The sequence below is a fragment of the Capricornis sumatraensis genome, chromosome 10 (assembly GCF_032405125.1).
Source record: "Capricornis sumatraensis isolate serow.1 chromosome 10, serow.2, whole genome shotgun sequence".
Classification (NCBI taxonomy): domain Eukaryota; kingdom Metazoa; phylum Chordata; class Mammalia; order Artiodactyla; family Bovidae; genus Capricornis; species Capricornis sumatraensis.
In genome coordinates this window covers 82636848-82647844 of record NC_091078.1, presented here as the reverse complement: position 1 = coordinate 82647844, position 10997 = coordinate 82636848, and the positions used below count along the sequence as shown (strand labels likewise).

At 49.6% G+C, this 10997-nt stretch overlaps 1 non-coding gene across 1 annotated transcript; it reads left to right on the top strand.

Moving 5' to 3' along the window:
* Nucleotides 1–1793: 1793 nt before the first annotated feature.
* Nucleotides 1794–1866, top strand: TRNAR-CCU (transfer RNA arginine (anticodon CCU)). The gene has a single exon. It is a non-coding gene; the product is annotated as a tRNA-Arg (tRNA).
* The last annotated feature ends 9131 nt before the right edge of the window (nucleotides 1867–10997 follow it).

Here is a 10997-nt window from a genome sequence, read left to right as displayed (position 1 = left end):
GGAACCCGAGATGCCAACCCAGAGGATGAAGGCAGTGCTTTTATCAAGAGATACTGCAGAGGAGTGCATAGATAAGGGCTGAGGTTACAAACTGGCTTGAAAATTAAGGGGTCGTAAGAGAACACGACGGAGAGGGCGATGGCATCCCACTCCAGTATTCTTGCCTGGAAAATCCCATGGACAGAGGAGCCTGGTAGGCTGCGGTCCATGGGGTCGCAAAGAGTCAGACACGACTGAGCGACTTCCCTTTCACTTTTCACTTTCATGCACTGGAGAAGGAAATGGCAACCCACTCCAGTGTTCTTGCCTGGAGAATCCTAGGAACAGGGGAGCCTGGTGGGCTGCCGTCTATGGGGTCACACAGAGTCGGACACGACTGAAGTGACTTAGCAGCAGCAGCAAGAGAACACGAAATGGAGAAGGCAATGGCACCCCACTCCAGTACTCTTGCCTGGAAAATCCCATGGATGGAGGAGCCTGGAAGGCTGCAGTCCATGAGGTCGCTAAGGGTCGGACACGACTGAGCGACTTCACTTTCACTTTTCACTTTCATACACTGGAGAAGGAAATGGCAACTCACTCCAGTGGTCTTGCCTGGAGAATCCCAGGGACAGCGGAGCCTGGTGGGCTGCCGTCTGTGGGGTCGCACAGAGTTGGACACGACTGAAATGACTTAGCAGCAGCAGCAGCAGCAGCAGCAGCAGCAGCAGCAGCAAGAGAACTCGAAAACCCACCCTCAGACACTTGATGAAAACTACCATTTCCACCTGGGGATGGCTAAGACCTGGACGAAGCTCTTCATGGTGGAGCGGGTTCTGGGAGCCCCGTGGAGGTTTCCCTCCTTGACAGCACATAGCACTGGCCATCATGTTAGGCTGACAATGACTGGGGCTGCTGGAATGCCAATACAGGGACTCGGGAGAAGGTGGCCAGCCTTTTGGGCCAACATACAGAGGCGAGAAGAGTGATGTTGGACCCACTGATCCCTCCCACTCCTCATTCAAAGGCACAGTGAGGAGGGCATCTCTTTATTTACACCTGGAATCCATCTCCAAGGACCTTAGTGGCAAAACTAGGGATGAGCCATGTTCAGGAAAAAAAAAAAAAGGAACATGTCATTCAGGCAGAGGACTCTCGATGTTCTTAAAGGGCTTGGACATGCAGTGAAAGTAAAACAAACAAAAGGCCTCTTTTCCCTGGGGTGTATGTGGCTAGAACCACAGCTCTTGTTCAAGGAACTGGGCACCTATTAATAGGGAGGGTGCCTAGAGTGTGCGAATCTTCAGGATGGTGAGAAAGGAAGCAGGGACCTGCGCGGCGCTGAATGCAGCACCAGTCCTGTGAGCAGACACGGCTGCCCCAATGACGGGGGCTTCGAGTCACCCTGGCTCACAGCCAGACGAGGGGACAGGCCAACAGCCCCATGTGCCAATCCCTGCGGAACACTGGCTTCTGTGGAAGAAATCAGGTGCCCATCGACTCTGGTTTCCTTACACAGCTGGCTAGAAGCAAACCGGCCCTAATACCGCCAGGACAGAAATTACCCTCAGGCGGAAACACACACCAGTGTCCATCAAGGCAGACCTGTCTCTGTAGGAAATGCATGCCACTCATCACTATGAGACGGAATCTCCAGCCACTGAATTTCCAGATTTCCCAACTGACCATTGCTTAAACACAAAGTCTTAAACAGATGAAATCTTAGAACCAAGACATATGTGATGTAGTGTTGCTTCCTGGGGACCAGGTATAGTTTTTAATTTACACATTAAACCTTTAAAAACCTTGGGACTTCTCTGGCAGTCCAACGGTTAAGACTCTGTACTCCTAATGCAGAGGACCTGGGTTCAATCCCTAGTCAGAGAACTAGATCCCATGTGCCACAAATAAAGATCTCCCATGCCACAACAAAGACCCGGTACAGTCAAATAAATGAAGAAAAAAAAATTTTAAAACGTAAACCTTAAAAAAAAAGGTGAAGATGTTATTGTCTGATTTATAAAACTGCAGGAGAGGGGCATAGAAAAGGAGGAAAGATTTCTTTAGTGAATGAATAAAAGGGATTTGTTTTTAACATACACTCTATGAACTAAAATAAAAGTTGCTCTTCTTCTCCACTTATACACATTGAAGAAATATTCAAAGAATTCTGGCTTGAAAAGCTGGAGAAAAATAACAGCCTGCCCCAGGCAGCCCCCTGTGGGTGCTGGATTCTGACTGAGAGCTTTGCTTTGGGAAAGTCTGAGCAACTAGTTCCACAAAAGTGTCAAATGTAAAACATGGCTTTGCTGCTTGACTTTCTTGTCTTTTTATGTTGACTTTGGACAAATTTCAGTTCATTGAACATTTGCCTGATGCCAGGCTCTAAATGTTCCATGTGGATTATTTTATTTAATACCTAAGGGGCTTTCAAGGATACATAGGACTTTTATCTCAGACACATTTTAGACCTGCCACTGCCCAATATGGTAGTCACAAGTCACATGTGGTTATTTAAATTTCTTCTAATAAACAAAATTTGATATTGAGTTCCTATATCAGCCATGTATCAAGTGTTCAAGAATCACACATGGCTACAGACTACCACACCGCCGAGTGCAGACACACAGCATGGCCAGCATCATAGGAAGGACCGTCGGACGTCACTATTCTAGACCCTGCAGAGCTCTTTCCACTCCCGTGGAATCATTTTAGGCAGAAAAGCTGCCCTTAATTGAGCACCTGCTCTAGGCCGCACAAGGTTCTGGGTATATAAGATCATCTCATCTCATTTTAGAGATGAAAGAACTGGAGCACAGAGAGGCGAAGTAACTTGCTCACCATCACACAGCAAGTGAGTTGCAGAGCCATGGCTTTGCTTTCAGGTGATGCCACCTTCCAAGGGCATCCCCCCCCCCCCCCCAACTATTAGTGAAAGCAGCAAAAGAAAGAACTGCTCGGGTTTCTGGCCCCTCTGACAGAGAAGTGACCACACACCTTCGGACTCAGAAAGGCTAGACGACCAAGCCCAGTCTCGCCAGTGACTAGCTGAATGGCCCTGGCCAAGTCATTCATGTTCTCTAAGCATACGTAAAAGGGGGCTGCTTACAGCACCCACCTTATAAAACCAGGAGGACTGAGTGGTACGGTACACAGAAAGCACTTAGCACAGTGTTTGGTGGTTTACAGGGGCTGTTTGGTACGTACGGATATGATTATTATTTCCAGAGTGAATCACTTTCTCCTAGTTGACTTGGAAACGGCAAGCAAGATTCGCCTCGCTCCCAGCAACGCACATTTCCGAGTGTAGAGCGCCCTCTGCTGGTCACATCTAGATACATAATCCAGGCGGGTGTTTTCCGAAGTGGTCCTTCGGGAATATTCTGGAGGAACTTGACTCTAAAACAAGGATGTCCCACTGCATCAGTTGCAGGGATGGGGAAGATGGGTGGGGAGGGGGAAAGGAAGAGGGGTAGGGAGGAGGGGAAGGTTCTTTCACATCATGTTCCCTCTTAGCACTCAGGAGAAACTCGGAGCTCTCGAAGCTTGCCGCACTGGATCTTCTTCACTGTCTTAACTGCGGGACAGAGGGAGAAGATGCACCTTTTCATACTCCTTTGCTCACGGACCAGCCCCTGTTCCCAGGGGCTGCTGGCTGCAGACCACCTACAAGCAAAGGGTCGTAACTACCACTCTAGAGTTAACTTCAGTCTGATGCTGAACGTGAAGTACCATCCTGACTCCATATTCAATCCACCTGAGAGTCCTGTTAATTTTTATTCCGAATATATTTAAAATCTGATCCTGCCTCTCCACCTCCTCTTATGCCACTCCAGTCTAAGCGGCCACTTTGCTCACCTGGACCCCTGCATCAGCCTCCTTCCTAGTTGGTCTTCTTGCCTCCTTTCCCCTCTCCCTCCAGTCTAGTCTCCAAGGCCAGTAGAGCCCAGATCCGCTGCCAGAGCTACCAGAACACCTTGGATAGCTTTAACAAACTACTAACATACTGATCCGGGACTAAGGCAGAGTCTTGAGGCTGGGTGGGGTCTCAGCATCTACAGCTCATGAAGTGCCTGGATGCTTCTTGCAGGCAGGACTGAGAACCCCTGGGCTTGCTGTCGAGACCAGCAGCATCGGGATCGCCGGAAGGGCTTGTTTGACCACAGACAGCTGGGTCCCACCCCAGAGCTGCTGATTGGGTAGCTCTGGGCTGGGCCTGAGCTCACAGGTTGCCAGGTGATGTTGATGCTGCTGGTCTGGGACCACACTGTAAGAACTACTGTTGTAAAAATGTGACTCAGGCTATGGAACACTTAAATGGCTTTGTACTCAGTCACTGACTCATGTCCAACTCTTTGTAGCCCCATGGACTGTAGCCCATCAGGCTCCTCTGTCCATGGGATTATCCAGGCAAGAATACTGGAGTGGGTTACCATTTCCTTCTCCAGGAGATCTTCCCAACCCAGGCACCGAACCCGAGTCTCCTGCATTGCAGGCAGATTCTTTACCATCTGAGCCACCAGGGAAGAATATTTTAAAAATTCACCTTCCATACCATGGCTTGTCAGGCAGGAGGCGGCCCCTCCTATCTCCTGGCCCCTCACACCCTCTGCTCCAGGCACACCGCTTCCTGTCTGCCTCAGGACCACTTAAAGTCCTTCACACCAGCTGCACTCTCTTCCCAGAGGGCTTCTCCTTTAGTTTTTCTCTTGTCTGGTTGTCCCTCAGGCTCTGAGGCCACAGAAATGGCACCTTCTCAGAGAGGCCTTCCCTGATTGCCCCATTCAGTGTGGGCCTCACTTTCCCTCACCCCTCACTCTTATCTCAGCAACCTGTTTCTTTTCTAGCATTTATTACAATTTGCGATTATTTTATGTGTCTGCTCACTTAGGAGACCTCTACCTCTCTGCCAGACTGCACGCTGCATGAGAGCGAGGGCTCAGTGTTCCCTTTCAGTGCCTGGAATACAGTGGGTGCTGAATGAACGGCCACCAAGTGAAGGGGCAGAAATACAGAGTCAGATCACGTGAGGCATAAACACAGTCATAAGAACAGAAGCAGGAGCATGTTCTCCCCTGAGGGGTTGCTGTGTTTTCTTTGGACATTACACCACTAACCCACACAAGGACCTAGCAAGACAAATGGCATCATCTTCAATGTACACACGTGGAAATGAAGTCTCAGAGAAGCTGGATGAGGTCATATAGTTGGGCATTCAAGCTGCATGCTTCCACATTCACTGTGAGAGAGGGAAGAAAGGAAGGGAGGAGGGAGGGAGAAAGAGAGGGCCAGAAATGGCAAAGCTTGAAGAATGCATCCCTCAGGGAGTTTTTAACTCTAAGCTCTTAGCTGAGGTGAAAATTAAAAAAAAAAAAACTGGGCTGAAATCAAAGGACCCTTGCCCTACTTTCCCACTCTCTGATTCTCCCAGCATCTCTTCAGAAGAGAATGATCAAGCAGTGATGGCTGTCTCAGCTTTAAAGATGTTTTCACAGCTTGCCCAGAGCCTTTGGACAAAAGCCCTGAGTAGGAAATGAAAAAGGCAGGACCTGAGCTCTGCCCTGCCTCCTGCACAGCCAGCCCTCACCCACATGCACCACATCTGGGACCAGCTCGTTCAGTTCCCTTTTGTGACCCTCGCCTCATGACCCTATCAGGTAAGGCAACACTAGATGCTAGAACAGATAAGCAGTTCCCTCCCTAAACTCAATGACTTGACATGATGGAAGTTCCCCTCTCCAGTAAAGTCCTGATGGGGATGGGAGATGTTCTTCTCTTATGGCTGGAGAAGGGGACAGACTGAGGGTTTCATGGGCCAGTTCTGGTAGCTGTACTCACCATCTTCACCAAGTCCCTGGCCAGAACTCAATCATGTGGCCATATTTAGCTGCAAGGGAAGCTGGGCAATAGAGCCCAGTGGTCAAGGTTAGCTAACAGCCAGCCAGTTCTCTGCCTCCTGCCCTGGGCTCTGACATAAGCTCCCCACTACAGCACACCTCCTCTTTCTAATGACAGAATCTCTACAGTCACAGAGAAGACTATGAATGAAACCATCCCTAGGAGAGAGACCACCTGGATCTTAAATTCACAGCACAGAGGAAATGATAGGTGTCGAGCATTCCCCTGAGAGGAGGCTGGAGGGAGGGGGAAGGCCAAGGAGAGAAGAGGAGTCGAGATGCACAGTCTGCTCAAGTCCAGTCTTGACTAAGACAGAACAACATTCTCTACCATTTTGGTGTCATTTTCAAAGTCCACCTTGGCTTCAAGCCTAGATTTTTCAAGATGTCACTAAGTAAGCAAACATTTATTATCTATTGTTGCATTGTATCTATTATCTATATCTAATGTGTTGCATTATCGATTATCTATGTAGGCATTTTGGATACCAATAAAGAAATAAAGAATATGATATAAGCCTTATTCTTTATCTGGTTGAGAGTTTGAAAACATCTGTGATGCAAGTTGGATACAATTAAATAATATTCAAGATTGTATTCAATATATGCCATAAATGGTTTCATTTAATCTTCACAATAATCTCATGAGGTAAGTACTGTTATTGTCTCTATTTTACAGAGGAGGAAATTGAGACCTAAAAACGATGAAACAACTGTCCCAAATCTCACTGCTCTAAAGAGGCAGGAATGAGTCTTAACTATGTTATGCTGCCCTTAAACTACAGGACTGTATGCATATTCACAGAAGCACAGGCATAATGCTGTCAGCTTTAGAAAACAGAAGGATGGTTGGAGCTCTAAACAGCTACCGAATCCAAGAACAGGCTGAAACTGAGCTCAAGTGACAGCAAGATGACCCTGCCGCTGCTGCTGCTAAGTCGCTTCAGTCGTGTCCGACTCTGTGCAACCCTGGAGCCAAGTAATTTGGGTGTTCCTGGAGGAGACACTGTCCCTCCCTGTCTGTCAGTTCCCCTTTTGGTACAACAAGGGAGCTGGCTCTCAGATGACTCCTGAATCCCTTTATTCCTATATAAGCAGCACGGTCACTGGGAAGGGCAGATGCTGTCATCAGCCAGATTCAGGCTTTCTGCCTATCTGAGCCTTTGTTTTCCCACCTGTGAAATTGGAATTGGGTCTAATTTGCTTGTTTTTCTAAGCCTCCTGTCTGGCACAGGAAATATAATAGGAGCTCCATTAATCCTGGTCACCCCCTTCATCTGGCATCAGATTACATATGGGAGGACTCATGGGTGCAGAAGGCCGACCGTGTGAGCTGCTTCTGAGAGTGCAGGGTATCTGAACGTCCACTCTAGGGAAACAGGGGCATCCAGGTAGTACCTGAGGACCAAGCGTAGCACCCTGCAAAACCTCCCCCTGCCCCATCTTCCCTAGTGCCCACCCTCTCCAACTGGCCCAGCCCCCTGAATCTGGATTCCCACACATCTCTCAGAATTTCCCATGAGCAGCTTCAGGGCTTTGGGTTGGAGGATGCAGAGAGATGAATATTAGATATCCCCGCAGGCCTCCCCAGCAAGCCTTCTTTCTTACGAATGCTTCTGGGACACTCCCAGGAGCTGTGCTCACCTGGCAGATATTGAATGAGGCAGAAGGAGCAGGGAGGGAAAGCAGCGTCTTGGAACGGTTGCCTGGTTACACGACGTTCTGGGTTGCAAGGTCTGCTCCCCTGGAGGCTGAGGCTGAGGTGCTGAGCAGGGGAGCAGAGGGAGAGGAGGAGCACACAGGCCTGCACAGGGAGGAGGAGGGGCAGCGAGGGCAGCTTCTGAATGCGGTGCCTTCCTTGCCCCACCTGCAACTGCCCAGAGGCCAGGCCAGGACAAGTAGACAAGCTGTGTGGGTAGGGAGCCTGGCCTGACACAGCCTAACCGACCCTTCCTCACCTGTAAGTGGGCTACAGTCCACGGGGTTGCAAAGAATTGGACACAACTGAAGCGACTTAACACACACCCATGCCCACACAATAATCGTACTCACTTCACTGGGGTCCAGCAAGGCTTCAAAACAGGCGATACAGAAAAAGGGGGCTCAGGGGGCTGAGCACACAGCAGTCTGACCGTAAGAAAGCTAGCACGGCCCAGGCAGAGCTGGAGGCTGATGGAGAAGACAGTCTTAAGTCCTGTCAGGGCTGGCTACCTGCCCCCGTCCATGAAAAGGACTGGCTACCCAACGTGAGGTCCCGGTGCAAACTGGGAATGCAGGCCCCTCGGTCAAACAGCAGGTGCTAACACAGAAAGCGTCCCCCCTCTTTGGCAGTCTCTCTGGGGTCAGTGCTTTTTGGCTTGTTATTTAATCCTGTGGGCATGGGGAGAGTGCATACTGTCACAGGTACCCAGAAGACGACCCTGTAGCCTGACTTGTGCGTGCTTGCCCATTAGCTGCCAAGGGCCTGGAGAAGCCGGGTAAGGAGCCAGGCACCCTCCTCTCCCCAAGGCCTTTCCAGGGATGGATAGGTGACACTAGGGTGCACAAGGCATCTCAATGGGGGTCAGCTGCAACTCACTTCCACTGGGTTTCCCACTGAAAGCCCTGTGGCTACCAGCCCAGGGCGGGGATGGCTGTGGTCACGCCAACTCCGTAGATGCTCTGGGGTATGCGCGGCAGCCCTCCCCTACGTCCCAGTCCCTGATGATGATGGCAAGGGGATGGGGCTGGGGGAGCAGTAGGGAGGGGCTGAATAGGTCAGTCCTGGGACACCAGGCAAGGTGCGCTGAGAACCCACCTGAGGATGCGGTGGGAGGCAGGACTTCGCACGAACTGAACTTCCCAACCCCTAGTACAAGCTCCATTGTTCCATCAGACTCAGCTTACAAACACAAATTTAGACATCAAAATTATCAAGGATTTCAAGACACAACAGGAAGGCATTCAATTCCAAACACAGGGCCTGGTCTTACAACATCACTGCATCCTTGTTCTGAGTTCTAATCCTGGCTGCCACTAATCTCCCCCACATCTGGGCCTTGGTCCCCTTTTCTAAATGAGGGGAATGAAAAGGTGGGGCTATATGGTTTTTACACCCTCTTCCAGCCTCTATATTTTATACCTTCTGTTTCACTGAAATGCTGTGTGGCCACAGGCAAGTCCCTTCCCCTCTCTGGGCATCAGTTTTCCCATCTGTGAAGTGGGAATTTAGTGATCTTGAAGCACCCTTCCAGGGTTAACATGAAAAGGCATGCCTTTTCTCCTTCCTTCCCTTATTTGAGGGGCCTTTTTCTTTTGGAGAAGGAGGTAAATTCATCAGTCAGGTGCTGGGATATTTCTGGTCTCTTTCCTCTGTCTAGGAGGGAAGTTCAATCAGCCTGTGTTATGAATTGAATGTTTGTGTCTCCCGGTGAGATAACAGAAAATATACACTGGTCTCCTCCCCCAGTTCCTGCCACAGAGCTCTTGAAGTCCTTGTAACTTCCTAAGTGATAAACACACGAAGGGCATCTTTTGTTCTAATATTTGGTCTTTGGCTCCAGTTGCTGACACAGGGAAACCCTTGTAATTTCCTGGGTGATAGGAGTATCTTTTGTTCTAATGATGTAATGAACCCACTCTGAGTGGGGCTGGTTCCTGGATGGGAGCTGGCTCCACAAAGAGCAAGCCATGATGAGAAGTTTGGAATTTTCAGTCCCTGGTCCCCTCACCTACGATTCTCTTGAGAAAGGTAAAAAATGGAGTTAATGATCAATCATACCTACAAGAGAAAGCCTCCAATATTATGTCCAAAGTATGCAGGGTTCGGAAAGCTTCCAGGCTGGTGAACACACCTGTGTCAGAAGGGTGACGCACCCCAGCTCCACGGGAACCAGAAGCTCCTGTGCTGAGGATCGTCCCAGACTTCACTCTGTGTAGCCCTCCATTTGGCTGTTCATCACATTCTTTCATAAACTGGCAGACATAAGTAAGTGTTTCCCTGAGTTCAACAAGCTGATCTAGCAAATTAATCAGACTCAAGAAGGGGGTTTGTGGGAACCTCCAGTCTGCAGCTAAATTAGATAGAAGTTATATGTAGTGTGAAACTGCAATGGGCATCTGAAGTGGAGGGCAGTCTTCTGAGACTGAGCTCTTTACCTGCAGGATTTGATGCTATCTCCAGGTAGATGGCACCAGAACTGACTTCCATTGTAGGACACCCAGCTGGTATCACAGAATTGCTTGCTTTGGTGACCAGAGTATCAGAGGTGAAATGTCTTGTGTGAAAGTGAAGGAAGGGACTTCCATGGTGGTCCAGCGGCTAAGACTCCGCGTCCCCAATGCAGGAGGACTGGGTTCGACCCCTGGTTGGGGAACATGCCACGCCTGAGAGTTCACATGCCACAAATAAAGACTCTATGTGCTGCAGCTAAGACCTGGTACAGCCAAACATAAATAAATAAATAAAAAAGAAAGTGAAGGAGAGACAGACAGGAGGAGAGCTGCAGGCTTCTGCACTTAACCCCTGCCCCACACAATCCCTTCATCAAAGCCTTCACCCCCAGTGTGAGGGCATTGGGAGGTGGGGCCTTGAGGGGTGATTAGATTTAGCTGAGTTCATGAGGGTGGACTCCCCAGCTCCCCGCACACTGATGGAATTAATACCTTTTAAGGAGAAGAAAGAGAGTCACCAGGGCATCCTCTCTTCCCCGTGTGAGGACAGAAGCAGAAAGGGACCACCTGCAAGCGAGAAAGAGGGCCCTCCCTGAGCCTGGATCTGCTGGCACCTGACCTTGGACTCACATCCTCCAGAACTGTGAGAAACACATGTCTACTCTCTTAACTGTCCAGTCTGGGATAATCTGTTGTAGCAGTCTGAGCAGCCTAACACAGCCTATGAAGAAGGCTCACCTGCTAATGTGACAGAAAGGCTGAGAAAAGCAGGTCGTCAGAGGTGAGAAAGCGGGCGTCCCTGTGAACTGACTCATTCATTCACTGACACATTCATTCATTCGCCTAGTAACCTGCAGCAGCCTCCACCCCACCTTCCTGCTTCCAGGTTCTTGCCTCTTAATCCACTCTGTGCACAACAGCCTAAGAGAGCTGCTTAGGTGACAAACAGAACCATGTCCTTCTCTCCTA